This window comes from Patagioenas fasciata, chromosome 5 (assembly GCF_037038585.1).
Source record: "Patagioenas fasciata isolate bPatFas1 chromosome 5, bPatFas1.hap1, whole genome shotgun sequence".
Lineage (NCBI taxonomy): Eukaryota > Metazoa > Chordata > Aves > Columbiformes > Columbidae > Patagioenas > Patagioenas fasciata.
In genome coordinates, this window is record NC_092524.1 from 44,872,834 (window position 1) to 44,898,061 (window position 25,228).

The 25,228-nt window shown below is 41.0% G+C and overlaps 1 protein-coding gene across 5 annotated transcripts in view; it reads left to right on the plus strand.

Moving 5' to 3' along the window:
• The window catches only part of MIPOL1 (mirror-image polydactyly 1), a 195,728-nt gene that overhangs the window by 142,248 nt on the left and 28,252 nt on the right, over positions 1 to 25,228 (plus strand). Inside the window, exon 12 of one of the 5 annotated variants that reach the window (XR_011739387.1) lies at positions 16,326 to 16,456. The exons of the other annotated variants lie outside the window; for them this stretch is intronic. The gene's annotated coding sequence lies outside the window, so the exon portion shown is untranslated. The remainder of the gene's footprint in view (positions 1 to 16,325; positions 16,457 to 25,228) is intronic. 5 annotated transcript variants of the gene reach the window in all.

Consider the following 25,228-nt stretch of genomic DNA (forward strand, 5'->3'; position numbering starts at 1 on the left):
GTTGCATACTGGTTATTTTTCACATCTTAGCTAAAACAACTGTGTAAAATAAATATAAATAAATATACATATATATTTTTCCAATTTTTTTTTTTTAGTCTAAAATTTTTCACTGAAAAGCTGTGGGAACAGGAGTTTTGACACACAAATAATTTGAACAAACTAGTACTACAAAAGGTACACTTCTAACATCAACCCCATTGTAAAGAAAGATAAGAGAGCAAAATAAAAACACGGGTCTATCCTTACTTGAAAGTATATTATTGATACGTTGCATGTTGGGGTCAGATGCAGTGGTGCTCAGTTCAATAAAATTATCATTTACTCTTCAGCTGTGTAAGATACGTACATCCGTGTTAGTTCACACACCTTTGAAGGAAGCTGCTGAGGATAAGAATTGGTCCAGACTCCAAGGTAAAATCTAGGGGTACTTCTAGTAAGTTTGAGTCATTGTTTCAGTGACAATATAAGAGGCTCCTTTGTGGTTTAATGGAGTGCTCTAAAAGCCATATATTTGCCAAGTCTGATGTTCACAGGGGAGGAGAGACAGTGAAAATATCTTGCAAAAAATCTTTATCCAAAGGTTCTTCCAATTTGCTGTTGAAATGTGTGAGATAGAGAAATAGCTGCAGACTGGAAGTCACAATGCAAAGAAACTTAACATTTATTGCAGCAAATTTCCCAATGAACACACATTTGAAAAAACTTACAGTGTCAAAATGAAATTTAATTTAGAATTATTTTTCGCTCTCCTAAAGTTGAGGAGGAGTGAAGATCTGGAAGAAAGATCATAGTAACATGGAGAGATGGCATTTTAATGGCAGATGCATGTCATAGTCCCAGGAGCTGCATGTTGCAGAGTAATTGGAATCTATAAATTAGGACCAACAGGTGAGAAAAAGACAGCTTATTTTACATTTATGTGACAGTTTTCAGTAATGAAATGAAAGAGTATCTTCAGTGAAATCCCTTGTAATAGTAAGTACTGTGACCTGAAATATTTTTAGAATCAGACATTCAGTCAGTATGGGTAACTTTTCCATCAGAACTGCAGGTTTGTTGCTTCCTAACAAGTTGTATAGTTTCTAAAAAGGTATAAACTGTTGAAGAAGTTTAATACAATTTTAAATCTAAAAGCTTCTAATATTTTAATTACATTTGAATTAATGTATAAGTGACAGGCAGATAGTATAAATAACAATTGTTTTTATGGATGTCAATACATTTTTCCCACAAAGTCTTGTAGAATGATGTGGAAGTTCATCTTTTCAAAGGCTGAAATTGATAGATGTGAAAAAGAAGATAATCAAGAGGTTTTTATTATTTCCTCATATGAAACACTTATAAGCACAGGGACAAACTCAATTTTCATTTTAATTACAGAATTAAATCACCCTATAAAAGGAGAAATAGATGAAAAAAGATGCTTTGCAAGGCATTTGCAGTCCTGGAAAAAAAGACTTTTATATTCAAGCTCTGAATACAGTGATGCATGTCTAGTTTACTTCTATAGTTTCATGGCTGATGTTACGGTATATAATGTTCAGATGGTACCATTTCAACCGTACTCCATGGATTCTATGCATCAATATATAGTGGTGTAATTCTTGCCATTAGACTGTTCCTCTTGTTCCAGTTTTATTGGTTATTACAAGCTATAAATTATTCCACCTAGCATGTCAGTATTACTCCTCTTCTTGTATTCTATGTGGTTCACAGCCACTGCAGTAGCAATACAACTGCCTGAATATTCAGTCTCCTGTTCCCTGACTGAACCACGTTCAAATATTTCAGCCTGCTTGTTCTGCCATCTCTCAGTTGCTTTCAGAGATTTCTCCAGTCCAGGGAGACATGATATGTAGCAGAAGATTGGGCTGCTCTAACACCCAGCTTTCCAGTCCAAAGAAACTGGAACCCATTTACAGTGGAATTAGTGAGGCTGCAACCATTAGTGCAGAGTGGTGATCTCAGTCCTTCCTCCAAAGCCATAGCAGGATACCTTGAGCACCTACCCCGCAGTTTGCCTCAGAAAAATGGTCTTTTCATGGCGGGTTTTTTATCTCACTTTGTCAGTTATGGCCGTTGACTCATTTTCCTGCTCTTTTCACCCTGTCTGCTCACTCCTATTCTGGCAGTTGCTGTCGTGCTTTCAATATTAGTTGCTTTAGACATAACATGGTATAATTACAGTCATTAACAAGAATGACCAGATAATTATATCACAGTAAACCTTGTGTTCTTTTTGCAGAACGATTTTAGGGAGATCAGGGAGAAGGTATCAGTTGTGTTTTAAGTATTCTCTCTACTTGCAGCAGTGCCTTCTATTTTAGCCAAGAGTTTCAGACACTTGGCATCAAGTGTAAATCTTGAGCTAATTAAATTTCCCGCTTCCAAGCAGAGGAGAAATTCTCTTTTATATCAAAGAGATGAGGTGATTGCATCTGTTATACAGTGGGAGACAGTGAGGTATGTCTTCTTGTCAAGGAACATAACCCCCTGCTATTCCATACAGCCCAACATATGGAAAACAATGGTTCTGTGAGGGAGCCCTAAGGTTTTTGTTTCTATTTCATTATTATAAAAAAACTTCAGGTACTATCCAAACTGTATTTCTTAGTTTATTCTCTACATATAAAGTCCCACTGATTTCTATGGGAGGTTTGGATTTGCAAGGAATGGAGATTTAGCCCTTGTTTGTGATTTGGTGATTGCTGGGGCTTTTTAATGGGCGTGCTTTCTTCCTGTTTGTTTATTGAACTGAGTGCTTAAATGAGTAAAAAATAAAAAAGTCTTTTAGATCAGATTGTTTAAAACCGTATCTTCTCTGAGCAACTCATGGAGTTTTCAGTAAATTTATATCAACTTGTGGGGGCAAGGGGAGCCAGCACCCTGGTAATTTGGACCTGAGATTTAGAATCTGCAGGTTCAAGCTTCTCCTCTGTTGTCACATCACTTTCTTGTGGGGTGCTGCAGCCCTGAAGGAATTGGGATTTTAGGTTGTTGGGTCTTTCTCACTCTAGTCCCATAAGCATTTTCATGCTGATAAGCCACTCTGTCTCCTTTCCCTTTGTCTCCTTGACTGCTTGTGTGATCACAGCTCTTGTTAGTGCTACAGGAGATAAAACCCCAGGGTTTGGGGGCTGCTTCATGAACTGGATCATAGAGCTGAAGTGGGAAAAATAGGTCAGTAAGCTGCTCTGCTTCGGCAAAGTAGCTGCCTGAAGTTTTACTGGTGCCACAGAGACAGCTGTATTTCAGTGTCTTGGTGCAGGTGAGCAATGGAGGCAGAGCCCTACTTTGTTATCCTTGTTATGTATTTTATACTTTATTGGATTTATTATCCTCTTGGCCATGACCCATTCCCAGACTTCTTGTTCTCTAACCTGGAATTGATTATTGTTTCTCCTTCATTTACTCTACTTTTCAGCAATAATAAAATCGGAGAGACTGACTTTATAAGTTGACAGAGAGGGAACTTTCTTGGGAGTGCGGCAGAGCAGACTCGCATCTGTACTCCAATTAATATTTGACCATTTGCACAGAAGAGGGGTGGTGGAGAGAGACTCCAGTATATACTGTAGCCTTGGTGTTTACGGTGCCTGTTTGGCAGGCGATGAAAAGGCAAAGCAGTATCTGAACCTGTTGAAGAGGGTGGGGGGGTGTCTTTTTTTCACCTCCCAATGGAGTATCTTAGTCATCAGAATGCTCTCTGAGCTTCTTCTGTCTCTCATTCATTTAGAGACACATACAAAAAAATACTTTTGAATATTTCTCTTTTTGTCCTGACATGATTTTGAGCATTTTCCCAGTGTAGCATGGAAAAACAATTTCCTACTCAACTTTAGTGATTTATAAAAACTCTGATGGAGAGGAAGCACTGAACTGTCAGAGATCCCAGCCGCCTGATGGAATAACAAGCCATCCCATGCCATGCCTTCACCCAGCACAGAGGTGAATGGATGTAGTACACTGAAGATGCCGTGTGCTGCTGTTGACTCAGGCATGGATTGGTCTGACCTACATTTTATGAAAGCTTTGTGCCTCATGTTTCCAGGGGCTGGCTCTTGGCCTTCAGAGCTACCTTGCCAATAGGAAACTAAGCAGCAGGTCTGAGGAGGAACACGGGCAGCATAAATATGGACTCAAGTGCCTAATGTGCTCTGTGATGCAGTTTTAATTTGTACTGTGTACAGTGCTCATTCTGCTACTATTGGGTGGGTTACGCTGCCAAACGTTCTCGAGTTTTTTAGATTATTTGAGGACCAACCACTCACTTGTTGTCCCAAGCACATTAAAACTAGAAGCACTCCACAGCTCCCTATACTCTATTTCATCACACTGGAGCAGACTTCTTCCCTATCTACTTGCTGTCTTGTGTTAAAGTGAACTAAAACAACTATTGCCTTGTCAATTTTGCTGTGATGGACCTTTTCAGATGAGTTTCTGTTCTTCTCTAGGAGCAGGGATTTGCTTGACAGAAAGGAATTCCTTGCCATCGGATACTGATATGGTCTCACAACTCTGTATACATGACCCTGCTTTCTGTGAGCAGCTCTCCTTTGCCTGGCTGATTCTTTCTCCTTCTCTTTTACCTCCACTGTCTGTGGTTTTCTGTTATGACTTCCTCGGTTTCTCAGTGAGCTGAAAAATCTAGGAAGTGTAATTTTGTTCTGTGCTTTTTGGAATAAGTATATAGCTAAAGGTTTCTAGGAACTGTTTTTCAAATTTGTTAAAGCCTAATAAAATTGAGTTATTAGAAGAAAGGTTTAAAGTCTCTGGATGAACTACCTGTGAATAACTGACTGACTGCTACTGATAGGTTGGAGTAGATTAGTGATACAAAGTATTCCACTCCTATAGAAATACTTGTAAAAATTCAGATGTTGAGATCAGTAGAGTTAATGTCTGTTCTGTATAATGCAAGGATACACAAAAGAAACAGTAAAAATCTGCAAAGAGCATAGGCAGGATTATGAAATCTGTTATCTGGTAGAAGGGCTATGTGACCAGAGCCTACATATGCTGATTCTGCCGTTGAAATACTGGATGAATATAGATAAATCACATCACTAAACTCTGCTCCAGCTTCTTTATTTGTATAAACTGAGTAAGAATTTTTACCATTTTCCCTAACACCTTTCGAGATCTATGCCCGTGGAAATGCAGGTGCTTCTACTTTAAAATGAGGGAAGGAAAACATACAGGAGAAGAAGCAGCCCTCTCTAGAGCAAGTTAAAGAAATACAGGAAAACTGTGTAATAAGAGCTGTTTGAAAGACAAATTTTCCCATGAGAAGTTTGAAAGAAAATCTAAAGCTGCAAAAAAAAAAATCATTCAGCTTGCCCTATAAATATTGTATGAAAGGGAATTTCTTTTGTTATGAATATGATATTTAGGAAAAAAGTAATAACATTGTCAGGAGGACTTTAAATGCCATTTATTTTTTGTTGATTTTTCACAGGACACGTTTTTATGTTAAAATGTCAATTCAATAATAAAAAATGTTCATTTTGATGTATTTCACTTCAGTTCTCTTCAGCTGAAGAACTAAAACAAAATAGCATTTCAAGTTGAAATGTCAAGGTGAAAGGAAAATTGTCACTTAGAAACTTGCCACAGGAAGCCAACATATTTTTAATGTTGGAATTAATATCTGCCAAAAAAAAAAAAAAAGTTTGGTGAGAAGACTTTCCACATGAGCAATTTTCAGCCAGTGCTAGACATAACATTACTTTTCTTGCTTGGAGCTTAACCCTGCTCGCAGTGGAGTCAACAGAAAACTTGTATTAGGAAGTATCTAGGAATTCAGATACCATGAGAAATGCCTGTCACCAAACACAAGCCATGAGAATCCCCACCTTTTGTGTTTACAAAGAGAGAAGCTGACAGGAAGGTATTTTCTTTATTCAGTTGCTTTTTAAGTTAGAGCTTTTACTAAATTGCTACATGCATGATGCCTTTTACTGGAAAATTTCCCCTTTTTTGCTTTCCATCCATGAAATGTGATAGAAAACTTGTGTTTTGGAAGCTGAAGGTTTTTAACTTTATGTCCAGCATCGCATAATGGTGTGTTACTCATCTGGTGTGGGTAATTCTTCCAGCATAGGTGTGAAGGCTGTCATTGTTGGAGAGGGTAGAGTCTGATTTGGAAGCTCCAGCCACAGTTTTCCAGTGAAGAAGAGGGCCTGCTGGGATTTGCACAATTCCGAGCCTCTCAAATACTTGACTGAAATGTAGCATATTAGTAATAGTTTGCTTTTATAAGCTGCAGTTCGTACGGTCATGACAGAAAGAACTAGCACAGATCACTTGGTTTTTTTCCTACCACCACCAAGAAAGCATGGGAGCAGCTGTACAGAGCTGCTGTCTCACCAGCAGAGAAGCTTTTCTGGCTGTGACTTTGCAAGGAAAAGCCACAGGAGAGGGAGGCAGTTAGGCTGAGTGGATCATCACTGGTGTATTTTCTTTGACAGCAAAGCAAGTTAAAAGAAGTTCTTCCCCTACCTGAACCACTTCATATTTTGATTTTATCTTATTTTCTTAGTCTGTGCTGCATTATTGATACAGATTAGAACATGGTGACCCTACAGATGTTTTCATGAGCAACACAGAAGCGTTGTGTTTAGTTCTTTCTTCCACCTTCTTCACGCTGCTAACTAGCCACATTTGGTATGAAGACTACTGAATTGAAAAATACAATATTGCACTGTACAACAGTAAAATTTTCTCCAGGAAACTGGTGACTAGTGTCCTAAATGAGTAAAAGGGCAAATAATGACATCTCAGAAGGAAGAGAAACCTGCAAGTCCTGCAATCTCAGAGTTGAACCCACTGAGGATAGTGAAGATTGGAGCAAACTAAGTCATGGTCTGCCACACAGAATCCACCATTGTGTGTCTCCTGTCATCAAGAAAGCTATTTTTATGCAGTTTTGCCACTTTTGTAAGGCTGCTGCTTCCATTTTTGAGAGAAATGGCAAAGAAATGGCTCTCATAATTTAAATAGTTTTTTTCATGCTCAACGTTGTTGCTTACAAGCTTTCAGGGTTAATTGCATGTGTATATACCATTCAGTAGACACCAGACTGAAAATATTGATCACCACAAAATAAGTTTTGAGATGCCCAAATTGTTTCAAGAGCTAGAGTAGGAAATAATGATGGCAATTGTGTAAAATTTGTTCATAAATGTTAACATTATAAAAGCTGTAACTGCAAGGGATCTCTCTCCTTTCAATGTTAATTTGGATTCAGTGCTGGCCAAACTAGACTCTTAGGTGCAAATAGTACCTGCCTAAAAGCCAGTAGCCTGAACTATAAATAAAATAGTTTATTTGGGATTTGTTTCCTTGTCTTCTGTATTTAAACAAAACAAACAAACAAAAAAGTAGTGGAAAAAGAAAAGAGTGCTTATTTATCTTTTGTATTATTTTTTATTTATTTATGTTGTTAGTATTTCTGGTATTTCCAGCAGGAAAAAAAATCCTTGTATTTCGTTTATCTGTTCTTTTAAAATAACATAGTAAATTAGAAGTGTTGGTTAGAAACAAAGTGAAGTCACAGTTGGATGTTACGGTTACAAGATAGCAGATGACAATGGTATCTTTTTAGTGTACCTGTTATCTGCAGTGTCATTAAACCTAATGATGTGCCAAATAATAAAAGCAACCTTATCACATCACAAGGCCTTGAATTGTCTCGAAGCTGCCGTGCCTGTGGGTTCCCTTTGACTTTTGGAAAGGGTTTGGAGTCAGAAGAAGCTGCAGTTCAGAGTGCATTTATATGATCAAAGCTCTTTAGACAGATGGCTGCTAGCACTCCAAAATGATTAAAATATGTTCCAAGCAACATCAGTCTGTGGGCTTGGGGACCCAACCTTTCATTAGTCAATAAAGGGTCTTGAGTTCTTGAAAATGAAATCTTTAAAAGCTAATAAGGCTGCTGGTTTGCTCTGAGCTGTTTCTTTGGATTTGCAGTTGTGGATTGGACTTGGGCCAGTATCCGTCCAATAATATCAGGCTATAAGAAAAAAAATCTGGTTACAAGAGGCCTCCCAGCAGATCTGCCTATTAAAGAGTGTGGCCAAAATTTTCAGTCTTGGATATGTAAGTTTATGCACCTGAGTTTGCACTTAGGGAGATCAGAAGGGATCTGTAAATGCCCCTTTGGAAAGCCAGTCACTCCCTGGAACAACCAAAGTTTGATCATTTTGACCGGTTTTATTTTATTTTTAGATCCTTACGTGTTGACCCAGGAACATCTTTAGAATATTTTTGGGGTACCATAACCAAGATCATTAAGCAAGTTTTCCAGAGCTTCTAGAAATCAGTTATATTAGTTACAGCATTCCCAAGTGTTGTCAATGCTTGCCAAACGTGAACACATCGTAGTATTGTTCAGTGCTGCTGCGCAGTTGGACTTGTTCTCTTGTCTACACCCGGCTTGTGAGAGGCAGCAACCAGGGGCTTATGCAAATGTGAAGTGTCTATAATCTCTGCATATGTATGTGAGTGCAGCAGTAATAAATGTCTATTTAAGAAGATATTAACAAATCCAAGCCTTCTGTTTCTTTTTTTTCTTTCTGTGACAGAGGAGAAACTGATCTCACCATTTGTAAACTTTCTGAACTTGAGGTATTCTTGCCCTATAGACTCTTTCCATGTAAGTCTCAAAATCTGAAGATACGTAAATTCTCTCGAAAATGCATCAAGAGAATGTATTTTAAAGCACCTCAGAGTTTTGACATACACCAACAGAAGCAACTCAAGTCATGGTGATCCCATTAGCTCAATGTGATCCCATTAGCCAAATTGTTCAGCCTGTCTTCCTTCACCTTGGGAACAGCTCTCACATTCCTTTTGTCAGGACTTGGTGGGGCTGGCAACTGAATTTCTCCCACACCATAGTGACCCAGAGAATGCCATATTCCATTTCTTTTTCCCATAGTGAGGTGTGAGCAGGTGGAAGATTTCCTCAGCATGGTGGTGAAACTTAAGAAGGTTGAGAGACTGAGGACCATCAGGGAGTATGAGAAGGAGACTGACTGGTGGAGTAACTCCCTGGCATGCCAGTCAGAAAGGCCCCAGGGGGATATCCCCCAAAGGGGATGGACCCCCTGCCCTGTCGGGCAGAGTGGGGAGACCTGGAACAGCCCCTGCCCTGTCGCTGTCGGGCAGAGGTAGGGGATCAAAAAGATGAGGAGGGTTGGAAGCAAGTTCCAGTTCGGTGTCGCAGGCAACCCCCCTCCCTACCTGCCTTGCTTCCCCAGGTGCCCCTCTGTAATAGGTTTGAGGCCCTGGATCTTGAAGAAGAGGTAGGTGAGGATGTGGTGCAAGCCTCACCTACAAGGTCACATAGGAAGAGGCAGTTGACTCCACACCTCAAGACTCACTCTGATAAGAAAGAAGGAAGGGTAATCATAGTGGACTGTTCCCTTCTGAGAGGGACAGAGGGCCCAATATGCAGAGTTGACCCTCATCATAGAAAAGTATGTAGTCTACCCAGAGCCTGGATCAGGGATATCACCAGGGCACTCCCCAGTCTGCTGCGCTCAACGGACTGCTACTCACTACTGATCTTCCAGATAGGTGGGGAGGAAGCTGCATCCTGTAGTCTGAGGGGAATGAAGAAAGATTTCAAAGCCTTAGGATGGTTGGTAAAAGAGTCGGGGGCACAAGTTGTCTTCTCTTCTCTCCTTCCATTTTCGGGTGACGACATGGGATGGAATGGAAGAATTCAGTCCATGAATGACTGGCTACAAGATTGGTGCTACAGGCAGGGCTTTGGATTCTCTGATAACAGCTGGATTTATAAGACACCAGTCCAGACAGTGATACATGGGAAAGGTTTATCTCACAGAGGCAAAAGGATGCTGGGGAAGGAATTAGCAGGGCTCATTTGGAGAGCTTTAAACTAGATTCAAAGGGGGATGGGGCTGTAGCTAGGCTTGCACCAATGGGGCAGCACTCTAGAATTGATGAAGATTGGGAGGACTCCCATCCCCCTAGGGTGAAATCAGTGTGCTTAGCTTGCTCCCTGAAATGCCTGTATACCGATGCACCTAGCATGGGGAATAAGCAGGAGTCAGAAACCTGTGTTTGGTCAGGAGATTATGGTCTGGTGGCAATTGCAGAGACATGGTGGGACAGCTCACATGACTGGAATGTGGTCATGGATGGCTATGTCCTTCTCAGGAATGACAGACCAGCAAGGCGAGCTGGTGGAGTTGCTCTTTATGTGACAGAGCAACTACAATGTATTCGGTACTGTCCAGAGGCAGATGAGGAGCGGGCTGAGAGTCTGTGGGTGAGAACTAAGGGGCAGGCTGGCAGGGGTGATACTGTTGTGGGTGTCTGTTACAGGACACCAGATCAGACCTTCTACAGGCAGCTCACAGCAGCCTCGCAATTACAGGCCCTGGTTGTCATGGAGGATTTTAACTACTTTGATGTCTGCCAGAAGGACTACTCAGCCAGCCAGCCAACCACAGTCTAGGAGGTTCCTCTAGTGAATCGAAGATAACTTCCTGATACAAATGGTGGGTGAGTCAACTAGAAGAGAAGCACTGCTGGATCTCATCCTCACTAACAAGGAGGGTCTGGTTGAAGCTGAAAAGGTTGAGGGCTGCCTTGGCTGCAGCAACCATGAGCTGGTAGAGTTCAGGATCTCATGTGGCAGTAACAGAATAGCAAGCAGAGTCACAACCCTGGACTTCAGTAGGACAAACTTTGGCCTTTTCAAGCAATTGCTGTGGGAAATCCCATAGGAAAGGGTACTTGAAGGTAAAGGGGCCCAAGATAGTTGGTTAGCATTCAGGGACTGTTTCACCCAAGCTCAAGATCAGAGTATTCTGACACACAGGAAGTCAAGGAAGGGAGCCAGGAGACCTGCGTGGTTAAACAGGGAACTGCTGGGCAAGCTCAAGTGGAAGAGGAGAGTTTATAGATCATGGAAGGAGGGCTGGCCACTTGGGAAGAATATAAGGCTGTGGTCAGAGGATGTAGGGAGGCAACTAGGAAAGCTAAGGCCTCTTCAGAATTAAACCTTGCAAGAGGGGTCAAGGACAACAGAAAGAACTTCTTCAAATACATGGCAGATGTTCCTGTGCAACCTCACCTAGGCATTCCTGCTCCAGCAGGGGATTTGGACTAGATGATCTTTTGAGGTCCCTTCCAATCCCAAACATACTGTGATACTGCGATAAAACTAACACCAGAGGCAATGTAGGCCCACTGCTGAATGAGGTGGGTGCCCTGGTGACAGAAAATACAGAGAAGGCAGAGTTACTGAATGCCTTCTTTGTCTCTGTCTCCACTGCCAGAAGCTGGCCTGAGGAGCCCCATACCCCTGAGGCCCCAGAGGAAGTCAGGACAATGGAGGAGTTTGCCTTGGTTGATGAGGATGGGGTTAGGGAGCAATTAAGCAATCTGGATATCCATAAATCCATGGGTCCAGATGGGGTGCACCCACGGGTGCTGAGGGAGCTGGCTGAGGTCATTGCTGGACCACTCTCCATCATCTTTGCTAAGTCACAGGAAATGGGAGAGGTGCCTGAGGGCTGGAGGAAAGCAAATGTCACTCAGTCTTCAAAAAGGGCAAGGAGGAGGACCCGGGTAACTATAGACCAATAAGCCTCACCTCCATCCCTGGAAAGGTGATGGAACAACTTATCCTTGGCACCATCTCCAGGCATACCAAGGATATGAGGGTCATTAGGGGCAGTCAACATGGCTTCACCAAGGAGAAGTCATGCTTAACCAACCTCATAGCCTTTTATGAGGACATAACGAGGTGGATAGATAATGGCAAAACAGTGGATGTGGTCCACCTTGATTTCAGTAAAGAATTTGACACAGTCTCCCACAGCATACTGAGGAAGTGTGGGCTGAATGATAGAGTAGTGAGGTAGACTGTGAACTGGCTGAAGGAGAGAAGCCAGAGAGTTGTGGTCAATGGGGCAGAGTCTAGTTGGAGGCCTGTATCTAGTGGAGTCCCTCAAGGGTCGGTGCTGGGACCAGTACTATTCGATATATTCATCAACGACTTGGATAAGGGAACAGAGTGAACTGTCAGCAAGTTTCCTGATGACACCAGGCTGACACACCAGAAGACTGTGCTGCCATCCAGAAAGACCTGGACAGGCTGGAGAGTTGGGCAGGGAAAATTTAATTAAATATAACAAGGGCAAGTGTAGAGTCTGCATCTGGGCAGGAACAACCCCAGGTTCCAGTATAAGTTGGGCAATGACCTGTTAGAGAGCAGTGTGGGGGAAAGGGACCTGGGGGTCCTGGTGGACAGCAGGATGACCATGAGCCAGCACTATGCCCGTGTGGCCAAAAAGGCCAATGGTATCCTGGGGTGTGTTATTAGTAGATCAAGAGAGGTTCTCCTCCCCCTCTACTCTGCCCTGGTGAGACCGCATCTGGAATATTGTGTCCAGTTCTGGGCCCCTCAGTTCAAGAAGGACAGGGAACTGCTTGAGAGAGTCCAGCACAGAGCCACAAAGATGATGAATGGAGTGGAGCATCTCCCTTATGAGGAAAGGCTGAGGGAGCTGGGGCTCTTTAGCTTGGAGAAGAGGAGGCTGAGGGGTGACCTCGTTAATGTTTATAAATATGTAAAGGGTGAGTGTCACAAGGATGGAGCCAGGCTCTTCTTGGTGACAACCAACAATAGGATAAGGGGCAATGGGTACAAACTGGAACACAGGAGGTTCCGCTTAAATATGAAAAGAAACTTCTTCTCAGCGGGGGTGACAGAACACTGGAACAGGCTGCCCAAGGAGATTGTGGAGTCTCCTTCTCTGGAGACATTCAAAACCTGCCTGGATGTATTCCTGTGTAACCTCATCCAGGTGTTCCTGCTCTGGTGGTGGGGGTTGTACTAGATGATCTTTTGAGGTCCCTTCCAATCTCTAACATTCTGTGATTCTGTGGCAGTCTCCCTCTGAAGGTTTGTACATCAAATTCTAGGTTCTGATTATTTTTGCAAGCTGATTTTTGCTTTCATTTGTTGTAAAATATCTGGTTTGTGTGTCCCAAACCTTTTTGTCCACCATCTAAACCATCCTGTCATCTACTTTACTCTCAAAAATGAATTCTGAACTGGGTCACATTCTTCCTAGTTCTAGGTGTATAGCTCCAGACATAGGGTTTTAACCTCTGTTTTTCAAATTCCTGGGAACTAATTTATTTCCTCGGACAAAACAAAGACTTCATTTTCCCCAGAGGAGGCCACACAAAACAAAGGTCTATATTGAAAATTCAGGACGTAATGAACATGTATCCATTTCTGGAGTTCCTTATGAACAGGTATATTTACCTTGGACTCAAGAGTTCTACTGATTTAGATGTGTTCTGAAGTGGTCCTGTTACTTCATTACTCTTCTGTCTCCTAAAATTTAGAAAGTTGATCTGTCACCTAAGTGAGTCAGAACTTCAGAGTAAGGAGATACACAAAGCCTTCACCAAAGTGTCATGATTTTAAGTCTCAATAGATCATTAAGAACTAGCACTAGGAATCACAGAATCACAGAATGTTAGGGATTGGAAGGGACCTCGAAAGATCATCCAGTCCAATCCCCCTGCTGGAGCAGGAACACCTACATGAGGTTACACAGGAAGGTGTCCAGACAGGTCTTGAATGCCTCCAGAGTAGGAGACTCCACAACCTCCCTGGGCAGCCTGTTCCAGTGTTCTGTTACCCTCACTGAGAAGAAGTTTCTTCTCAAATTTAAGTGGAACCTTTTGTGTTCCAGTTTGTACCCATCACCCATTGTCCTATCATTGATTGTCACCGAGAAGAGCCTGGCTCCATCCTCGTGACACTCACCCTTTATATATCTGTAAACATTAATGAGGTCACCCCTCAGTCTCCTCCAAGCTAAAGAGCCCCAGCTCCCTCAGCCTTTCCTCATAAGGGAGATGCTCCACTCCCTCAATCATCTTCATTGAAAGGAAACTAAAACAGTTTCACAGTGTCTTGGGAGCAGACAAAATTTCTCTCTTTGGGAATTATGTCTCTATTTAATTACTCGTAAGGTACCAAACTTCATATTACTCACTTTTGCCTCTACTCCAGGGAATCACATAAACCCTTTTAATAAACAAGCCAGCATACATAGCCTGTGTCACTTCTTTTGGGGTTAAGTTTTCTGACTTCTGCAGAAGCTCCCTTGCCAACAATGCCATGTAACCAGAAAGTGCTGCTGAATGCTCCATCCATATACTGAGATCTGAAGTTTCCAGAGAACTGAGCAGCAATTCAAGGGTGACATGAGTCTGGAGAAGTGGATGATTTTTACGTGCTGATTAAGTTCTTGGGGGGCTCCTGCTTGGAATATCCTGATTTGTCATTATTTTCATCTGGAGTTGCAAGTCCCTGAAAAACACCAACTCCATTTGGGGAGTGGGAATAAAAGGCCTCTTTTGGAATGTTTTTTCTTTGCCTCTCGATTCCCCTAGCTGTAAGATGTGAATGGTGCTACTCATGCATTTTTTTTGAAAATACATTGATTTAAGTTTTCGTTATTAGATTCTTCTAAACGTTAAGTGGAGTAAACCTAAATTTATCACAGTAACTATTGTATTGCAGCAGTCTTTCTGAAACGCAAGTACAGATCTGCCTTTTCCAGACAAACCATACACTGTGAGTGCCCCATTAATACATTTAATGTTTAATGACCAACTGTTTTTCCCGCTTCCTCTAAATTACTGTAAAGTTACTATTCCAAGGAGAGAAAGTAGCTTTTTATCCTGGAGAAGACTGTGGCATTCATCGCTTTGAGTGAGAATGTGATCTCAAACAGTTCATAATATTTCCTCTGCTAAAAGGCAGCAAGAGTTTGGAAAGCTTTGAAATAAGGATGAGGCTGCAGGGAGAAAAAGAGTATCTGCTTTCCAGGTAGGTGAGTCCAGTGGTTGCATTAGTTCAGGTTTAGAGAGCTGTTTTGTCAGATCAGTGAATGTATATATATAACTTCGTTGTAGAAATGTTATAGGGTTCCTTCTTTCTGTTTGTAACAGTGCAGCTCTTTATGACTGAGAGGAAAAAACTGGTTTAGCGAAGGTGTTGAGCCTGCCAAAGTTGATGGAGGTGAATTTGGATAGCCATTTAGCATGGGACAGCAAGACAGGAGCAGAAAATAATGTAAAATGAATAGATTGCTATAGATTTATGCTTGCCAGAACAAAACAGGTAAATTGTTTGTGAGTTTGAAGACCCTGAACTTGAAGACTTAAGTAAAAACATGCCTTTAAAAAACTCTAGAAGATGTTGGTATAATGATACATTTTTTGAACATTATGCTGTAGGAAGGTTACAAGAATGTTTAACATTTAAAAATTATTTTTACTCAACTAGTGCTTCCATAATGAACGTTAATACTGTTGACATTACTCATGGATTGAATGCAAGCAATTTAGACTATAGATAGTATCAGGTGCTAATAGATCAAACATAATTACTCCTGATGAAATAATTTTACACAGTTTAGCAAAATTGTTTCAATTATTCACTGTAAAAGAAAACATTGAGTAAAAGTGAAAATACTAAGCTTTCTCCTCTAGGGGCATTGTATGCATTTCTGAGTCAGTTTTTTCTTCATAGAAACCTTTCCTCTATAACAGCTTCCAGTGCAAGTTATTACAATTCTTTTTGCATAAGATAGGTCATGTGAAGTTCAGCTGTAGGTGGGGCCACTGTGGTAGATTGAGGGGGACAGCCTTAATAGATCCATTTCATTAATGAAGTCATGCATTTTTTTATTAACAAAACCTGTATGTCAGGTTTAGCCAGCTAGGAATCATTCTTACAGTTGTTATCTTTGTCAGAATATTGTGAAAATAAGGAATTGCTGTACATGCCTTAACTCCTGATTAAATGGAGGAATGACATCCTCTCACCCACCATCCATGGAAAAATAACTTAGGGGCATATCGTAGGCTTGATTCATAGGTTCTGATCTTACATATCTCATTAAGATAAAAACTCTGTACATCACATTCAAAATTTACCCTGAAGGATTTGTGTCACACCTATCCCATGGTCATTGAGGTAGGCAAAGTTAAGGTCAAAATTTCAAATATATAGATTATTTATTGTTTCATTTTAGTCTTGAAGGAACTTTTTCTTCTTTTTGGGTGTGTGAAGCAATATTTTCTTGCCTTCTTTCTCTTCTGGTGTTCCAGAAGCAGTAAGATTTACAGGCAGTATTTAGTTGTACTAGACACTCAAAAGAGTGTAAACACCTCCTGATGGCCACAGCTGTTAGCTTCTTGATACAAATAAATTCAAGGCATTTTTTACTGGGCTTTCTCCTGGTCTTCAGCAGGAACTGTGCTAATGACTTCCACTGTCATTAAAGAAGATTGAACTGGAAGGAGCTTTCACCAAAGAGGAAGGAGAAGTTCTGTGAATTTGTCCTTTCCCAAAGGAGTGGGGAGAAGAATGAGGAACAAGGTTCATATTTTATTATTTATTTTTCTCTTGCTTCTGAACTATGCAGGATCTTAATGTCCTACAGACTTGTCCAACATCATATTCTGTTTGTTTCAATCATATTCTGTAAAAGGGAAGAGTGCAGACCTAGACTTCCATCCTGAGGTCTTTGGTGGAGGTACAGAAATACTTACTCTTCCATTTAGCTCTTCTTCTCTATTGTCTTTACCAAAAAAATCATCCATTTTTATACTTCTACGGTTATGACAGTAGAATGAGGACTATCATGATGCAGTAATTTAGTTCTCCCTCTTAAGCAATGTTACTACTTCTATCAGAGGAGAGTATAATATTGGTTCAATGGTTATAAGCACAGTAGGCAGTATTCATACTAATAATTATCTTGTCCTGTTCAAAAAATAAATAAGGAATTGAACACTGTTGAATTCAGTGCTGGCTAGATTTCACAACAGCTTTCATACTCATTCGGTTTCCTTCTCAGGTTCTGAGAAAATAATTAATTCTTTGGTTCAGTGCAACCAATACATTTCCTGCTACAGTATTTCACTTTTACCTGCTGGCTACGGAGAAATGATATGCTAGTAAAAAGAAAAAGCTGCAGTTTTTCATGTGAACTCCTGCTTCATGAAGTTACAACTGTTGTTTTAATCTTCACTCAGGCTAAATTAAAGTGCACAACAGTATTATTCTTTTACAGATTTGATTTCAGTAGCCCAGTGGTCAAAACTCATGAGTGTAAAAGAAGAGAGAGGTGTGAGAAACTGATTTTGAAGCTTTAGGGTACGGCAATCAATTCAGCATCTGTTTTCAGCCACTTTCCAACCCCTATGCTTTGGAGCTCTCTCTTCACTGATTTTTCTCCAGCAGCTGCCAGTCTAACCTCTCAGTTCTCAAAAGATATGTCAGTTGTGTGATTCGGCTTCCAGTTGGTGGGCTGTATGCAGCTTATGACCCCTTCTACCTGGAAGGAAGCCAAGAGCATCTTCTCAGGTAACAACGATCTTGGGCTCACAGCAGCTCAACAAAGCACAGGAGGCTGCTATCACTGCCTGCACCCCATGGTGCCAACAGTGGCTGAACCTGCAATGCGGAGGCAGGAACTGCTGTTGTTTTTTTTTCCATAAAGGTTCTGAACCTTAATCTGTCTGCTGAGGTTAACCAGGCTGATGTGCATTGCCAACACATGCATACTGTTAATTAATTCTTTTGTATCTTCCCATGAATAACAATTTGCACTGAGACCTGAACCAAGATCAGGGCCTCAGGTTTCCAGATGCAGCAAAGAAGCAATCCTGGGCCCACAACGCTTAGACAGACAAAAGGGAAAGGCACTTTACTCAGAGTTTTAGCATGGCAGGCTAAGGTTGGCATGTTATAACTTGCTCAGTACCACGCAGAAGATGTAAAATAGAAGAGGGAATTCAAGACAGAACTCTGATTCCAAATCCACTAAATCATTCCCCCAGCATGTGTCCTTGTTTTACATTAAGGAGAATGGCCCAGACAAGTCTGCCCAGTTGCTTCAGTAAGCATTGGTACAATAGGGAAGCAGACTTCCTCTATATTAAATTTCCCAGGCGTTACCTTTATCATTTAAGCCATCATTTTAACTGCCTTGTTTCGTAGCGCTTAACTGTCCAAGGAGCTGTATGATTTATATGAATAAGGGTTTGACAGCAGCAACTGGGTGGGACATGGCTTACTGAGTAGCGATACATTGCCGTTGTGTCTACTTACATGGCTTTCAGGAGGTGAATTGCAAAGCATATATCTGCATAGCAATCCCCAAACCAGCTGCATTTCTGTATGGCAGAAGCCATGATAGCTTTGAAGTAGACATTACGGGCGTCTGCATCACTCTGGAGGGAGGTTTTCAGACTGCAGCACATGCAGTCCTCCTAGTGACTCACCTGCCATTTCAGAGTGGCATGTGTTGCTGTGCACGGTACGAAAAGAGTGGGAAAGCTGTGTGCTAGGCACGCTCACCTAGAGTTCATGGGTGCACCTTGCTTCTTGGCACATTGGTGACCACAGCTGGGCCTATGCTGGAGCACAGGACACCTTGTTTGTCTTTGGTCAGAGTTGCTTAATATTTTTTCAGTAACACCTTGAGAAAAAGCAGATGAAACTGTTCAAATAGTCTCTGCTTCATTTTCCTAGGGCAGGAATGAAGTATCCTCAAATTTAAAAACATGGTATATTTTGAACTTTTTCTAAAAGTCATTTGAAGATTTTTAACCAGCTGAATCATTCAGCAAGAAATGAATGATAAGAGGGCAGAGCCCCATGTCAATTCGCTTCCCAGATCAGTCACACTGAGGGTTTCTAACTTTAGTGCTACTCAGCTCATCCATGAGATCATCCCTCTCTCAAATTCCATATGTATTTGGTTATTCCATCTTTGAAACACGTTTCCATTCTTTGTATTTCTTTTAATTGCCTTCTTCTGGAGAGACTCTTCCATCTACTCAGCTGGGTGTTCCTGGCCATGCTGGAAGGCAGGGCTGGCTTCCAGCCCTGGGTCCAAGACAGCTTCATCTCTTGCTTTTCTGGTTCAGTGGGGGAGTTAAGCCAAGCGATCACAATAGCAAATCAGGACAGCCATAAAATTCATGATCATGTCTGATTTATAAAGATAACATTGTATTAAGTACAAGATATTTGCTGAGCTTATTAGTAACAGGCTTTCTTCAGCCAGTCATGCCTGAATGGTGCCATGCGCTTTACTGCTTGATTGATTTATATGCCTTTATGATTTTAATTAATACTGTTTTCATTGAAGCCAATTACTAATGATTTGAAAACTCCAGGCTGTTCAGTTTATCTATGCCAGTGTTTGGGAATTATTCCCCTGATCTTTATTTTTGAAATCTATTGAATGGCATCAAGAGCACTAAAAAGGCCTTTTAAACACTGGGGAAAAAAATGATGCTTATGCTTCTGGGAAAACATTTATGGTGATTCACATTTTGGAAACTGAAACACTATCAATGTTTTATTCTCAGATTATTTTCCAGGAAAAAGCTTGGATCCACTGCTGAATCATTTCTTCAGAATACTTAGGCTCACACTGAAATTGGATCATGCAGAGAAGACTGGAATACTGTGCTGGGGGAGGAGGTCAGGAGACTCCTCCATCCTCTGTCCTGTGACATTAGCACAGAGGCACGGAATAAACCTAAGTCTCTAAGGGGACATTTGGATCCTACCTGGCTGTAGCAGGGGGCAAACACACTAGGTGTTAAAGGATCAGGATGAAAGTATTTGCTTAATGATCTCAACAAACTGCTTTGCACAGAAAAATAGAAAATGGAAAAACACTTAATAAAACTCATTAACTGGGAATATAACCACTTGAAGATGAGAATGTTCACTGTATGGGAGCAAAAAGTCTCTGGATTTTAGTATAAGTATTTTAGAGATGTTTTTCCTGTAGTGAAAAGAAGCTAAAAATCCCCCGCCATCTTGATGTGGATGAGAGTTAAGAATTTTACAGAAACTGAAGCCTTGTAAGAAAATCTCAAATGCGCACTTGTATAACAGGTTTTGAGCGAGTCTGGCACACTATTTACTACTACAGTATAAAGGGCTTGGTTCCTTGATGTATATTTCTAGTTGGCATTTTGTCAAGGAAATAAACTTTGATTTTTCTTTATTTTGTGACATGTGGATTGAAACTACATTTTCTCTGTCCAAAGCCTTGATTTACATGCATAAGATCATTAAATTAAGTGCTTTTGCATAGGACTAAAATTGTAACTGAACAAATTATTTATGCAGAGAGAAGCAAGATAAAGTTTCTTTCAAGAGTTCTTTAGCATATCAGATTGATAAGAGTCAAAACACCTTTACTGCCATTAAATATTTACCAAGACTTGGCTTTTGGAAGAGGGGCAGTTCAGTGCAGTGTGTTTGGCTCCATGCAATGCTATTGATTAGCTATCAGAAGGACATAGTTAATGGGTAACTGGAGGTATTACAGAGCGCTCCACATTCTTGTCAAGTCTTTTCTCTGAAGATGACCTAAAATAAAGTCAGTTACAACTGGCATTCACCCTGCGACAGATTGCACAAGCTCACCCACGGTATGAACAAAAGGTTCACAAGTATCAGTTGACCAGGGCTTAAGCAATCCTTTCTAGTAGTTGTTGTCATCACTGGTGGACTTTAGAACTGCACGTGTTTACATTTAATTAGAAAGAACACACAGTTTGCATCGCACAGTAGCAATCACTATCGAATCAGAATTGATTTCCGCTCTCTTTCTCAAATGACTCTTTCCTTCAGACTAATTAAAAAAGGCACATAACAAAATCACTCATATAAATTTCAAAGCAAAGTAAACACTATTCCCTGGAGACAAAAATAAAAGTCAACAGCACATAGTCATTATATTGAACTTGTTTTCAGGTGATTCTGATGCCTGCGTTATGATATATATCAGTGCTATAAGATTTAGTCAGTATAGATGTATATATGGATGTATATATGAAGTATCCCTCTGCAAGTGAGTGGATGCTTCTCTGGCTGTTTCAGTTTTCAGGATCAGAATTCTTATTTGTTTCATCTGAATTGTTGCAGTTTATATAATACAAGAGGTGACTCACTAGTATTACTACTTTTTGCAGAAGGATTTTGTTCATTTCAAATAAAATGGTCTGTGTGTAAGTCACTTGTCTAAAATGGAAGTTAGAAGCCATTATCCTCACCAGTGAGAAACTGCAAAAACACAAACCAAATTAACCTTAACTTCATGCATAATTTCCAACACAGAAGTCTGTATTAGTTTTTGTTAGTTATACAGGCAAATCTAAATTAAAACTACAGTGACAGGAGATGTCATTTAAGGCTCCTAGCAGAAATACCTGACCCTTGAATGTGTACATTCTTTGTCATCAGGAAAGATCTCCGTGGTTGGCATTTTGGAGAGTAAAGGTTCAAGCCAGCGATTTGCTGCACAGTCAGGTCCGTGGGAGCTGAAAGGGTTGCCACCCGAGCCAGGTTGGTTGGTGGGTATGTGGAGCTGCAGTAGCTGATCCTGAAACACCTGCTCAGAAGACCTGATGTTCATCTATGTCATAATGCCCTGATTTCAGTGTAAGAGATGATGCAAAAAAAAGGAAAGAAGTAATAAATACTGCATCTATTTTCTACCTGGTTTAGTTGGTATACCAGCAGTTCTGTTATTTTAGTGCACAACCAGAGTGATTGCTTCCTGAATCTACTTTAGCTTTGGGGAAAAATGTGCGCTGTTCTTAAAACTGGTGTTGTCAAAAACATACTCAAAGTATAAAAAAAATAGATGGTTGTGACCTTTAGGACAAGATCCTCCATCTCTTTTCCACCAGCTTGGTGTTTCTGCAAATCCCTGACATAGGCAATTTCCCTGCTGGCCCAAAGCCAGAGTCGCTGGCTCTGTACCACCCACGTACACACGCCTTCAGTGATCCGTGTCAACCGAGTGGCCTCCGGCAGCCAGCAAAGAGGCACAGGGGCTGCCAGTTCAACCCTGGGGACTGGGAAGCTGAAAATAAATACCTCTTGTTTTGGAGCCGGCTGTGCCCCCCCTCCCTGCCTCTGGCTGAGCTGCTCACACTGCCTGGGCAAAGCGTACAGGGCTGGGTGATACACAGTAAAGCATGGAGTTGCTGGCACCATCTTAAACATCCTTTATATTCAAATACTGAGGTCACTCTCAATGACTTGATGCCAGTTCTGTCTTCGATTAATAGATAAGGTTCCCTCTGTATTTGCAGTGTTACCTAAACAATCTGTTACTGTAGGGAATAGCTACAGGATTAAAATAGTAAGTTAAAGTTATTTTGTTAACTAAAGCCATTGGCAAATATTTAAGAATGGCCAAAGCATATGAATTGGCAATAAAGAAAAGATACAATATAGCAAAATTCCTTCTTGTAACTTCTACTATAATAAACACCATGCAAAATAAAATTATTTTTGAAATTTCAGATTAATTTTACTTAGAAGAAACTCTTCAGGGCTGGATAGTTGAACTGTGTGAATGCTTAGGCTAGGCTGTGCTAATACAGCCAATTCTCTGTCAAAACATGACAGGAACATTTTATGGCAAGCTTGGTTCTAGAAATAAATTGTATTCTAGTAAAACTGTGAAGAGTGTACACAAAACTTGCAATTATATTGAAAACACGTTTCCCTAATTTGTGGAAGAAATTTGAGAACCTGTGAGTCTGCGTCTTGCAATTAACACAAGGTACATTGTTGAACCCTAAAGATAGGTAATTAATGTTAACATATATCAAGTATGTCTCTTCTGTCAACTCAGATGCACTATATATGAGAGTTGATGGAAGTGTGAAAAAAACTAACATGAAGTTATCACCTTCCAGACTCTAATTAATCTACTAGAGATAACAGAGGCCCCAGCTCTAGGTGCATCACGTGCTCAGGAAATTCAGGTGCCTTTTTTAGCTACAAACTATTAAATAGAGGTCTGTGGATCCAGCTGAAGAGGATAGTACCACAGCTGCAAAAAACTCAAAAATGCTTCTTTCTACTCATCAGTATCACGCATGTTTTGCTCTGTTTCAATCAGATGTTATTAATCCAGAAACTATTTTTGTGGGGGGCCTGGACCATTTAATGGTGCAGTCAATGTGAGGAATGACAGGTGGTGTCATGTGTGTGTCACTGTCATGTGAGGCTGTGCGATCTCAGCAATTTGCCCAGTGGCTGCACAAACTGGTCTGGAGACATTTGATTAATGTGCCACTCTGTAAATGAAGGGTTTGTGATGGAGGTATGGTTTCTGATTATTTCTTGTTGAGACCATGTCTCAGCAGTACTACATCAAGAAAGGCTCAGATGATTAAATCACTTGCCCCATGTCCTTTCTACCTCTCCCAAATTAGTCACAGGGGAATGGTGTGGGTGCTGCCGTGGTCCTTGAGAGTGAAAATGTGGCCCAAAAGAATATGTTTGCTGCTTGGTGTCATGAGAAGAACATCTGGGTTTAGTTTTGTCTCAAATTCAGATTGTGCTGCGTCTAACTCAGCTCTTTCAACAGTGATGGGTCTCTTAGTAGTGAAGCTGAGAGCAACTTGCAAAGGTAGTATTGTGATTGCTCTTGAAGATGAAGACACTGAGGCCCAAGGAGGGAAAATGCATTTGCTGGTGGTCTTTAATTTGTATTTGTTGAAAAATGCAAGTTCTAAAATGGGTGATAATCATTTCAAACTTTCGCTATAAATAGTGGACCTGTGCTTGAATCATCTCGTGTCCAGGCTGTTTGGACACTTGTATGGGTCACAGGTGTCTCTAGAGCATTTCAGGAAAGAGGACTGAAACTCAACCTACTGCTCACTGCATATCCATGTTCACATGTCATTGAGCTTGGATAGTATGGACATGCATGATCAGCACTAATTTTTCTATATATTATCCTGTAAAATCCTGAGGTTATACTACCAACGGCCACAGAGAAGAATATCAGTGGTGGGCTCTGCTCAGTAAATGCTTATCATGGGGTTTGGTGAGAGAATATAAAAGAAAGAGGATGCCTGAACTCGTCCTAGACTAAGGACACATGGGTACATCACACATGAGAGAGCGACACTCTGTGATGGACTGTGACAGAGCAAAGAGCATACTCTGCATTATGTGCAACTTGCACTACTGTTGTAACATGGCCTGTGTGTCACAGATTCAAACACAGCTGCTATTTTCAGTTAAATTAGTGAGAAATGTTTGGGTGGTTGTACTGAAGAGAAAACACAGTCCTCTTAACTCATGTAATTGCAGAGGAAGGAGAGCTAGTAAAATATTTGTCTATGGTAGGGCAATGCCATCTAGTTACAAGTCTACCAGCTGTCGGGCTCCTGACTCACATGCATTGCAAACTTGACCATTTTATATCCTCTGCTTTACAGCAAAATGTCAAAGTCCTTCTAGGTCTTATGGGCTTTTTTTTAGTATCGTCTTATTGCAGTGTTTCCTAAGAGCAACTTTGGGGTAGTGTTTTCAGGGTATCAACGCTGCCTGGCCCTTGAGTGCACTCAGCGATGTGAAGGGACCCTCTTCAAAGCCATCCTGAGTGCAGGCTGAGGTCTGAGAGGTCTCCAGAACTTGAGTGTCAGAAACATTTGTGGTGCAAACCAAGGTCAGACCTACATGCCTTTGGGAACACTGGATATGTTTATCACTGGGTTGAGGGAGGAGGGAGGGAACGGATAGGCAATGTTTGTTTTTTGCTGGTTTTTTTTTCTTCCTTTAGGTGGAAGGTTTCTCTGTGTTGTTCAGTAATTGCTTCAGGTGGAAAATCATTTCCCACCTTGCAGCAAAAGTATGTCTGGCAAGGAGAAAAGTGTTATAAGAACAGCACTTCGTGCAGTTGATTTTCAGCCAAAGTCGATTCCCTCTGGGTGCAGTTACAACCGGTGAAATTTTTTAGCAGGCTTGAAGCTGCTCTGACTTTGGGGGCTGAGGAAACCTCTTGCTATCTGCAGGAACAGCGTATGTGACATTGTCACATGTCATTTTTTCTTTTGTCTGGACACAGTTAAGGTGGGTCCTTGAAGCTTTCAGGCCCAAGCTGAAGCAGGAAAGGGGCCATGCTTACTATGAGGGTGAATTACTCAAGTCAAGGAATTGTTTGAATTCTTCTGTGACCCATTCTTCAGGCCTAGAACTCCCATTTATTTTTGACTTATAGAATCAATATTCTTCGAAGAAATAATCTTCAGGACATTAGTGAAGGAATTTAAAAATAAGTATCAAAAAGGACTAAAAAAAAGT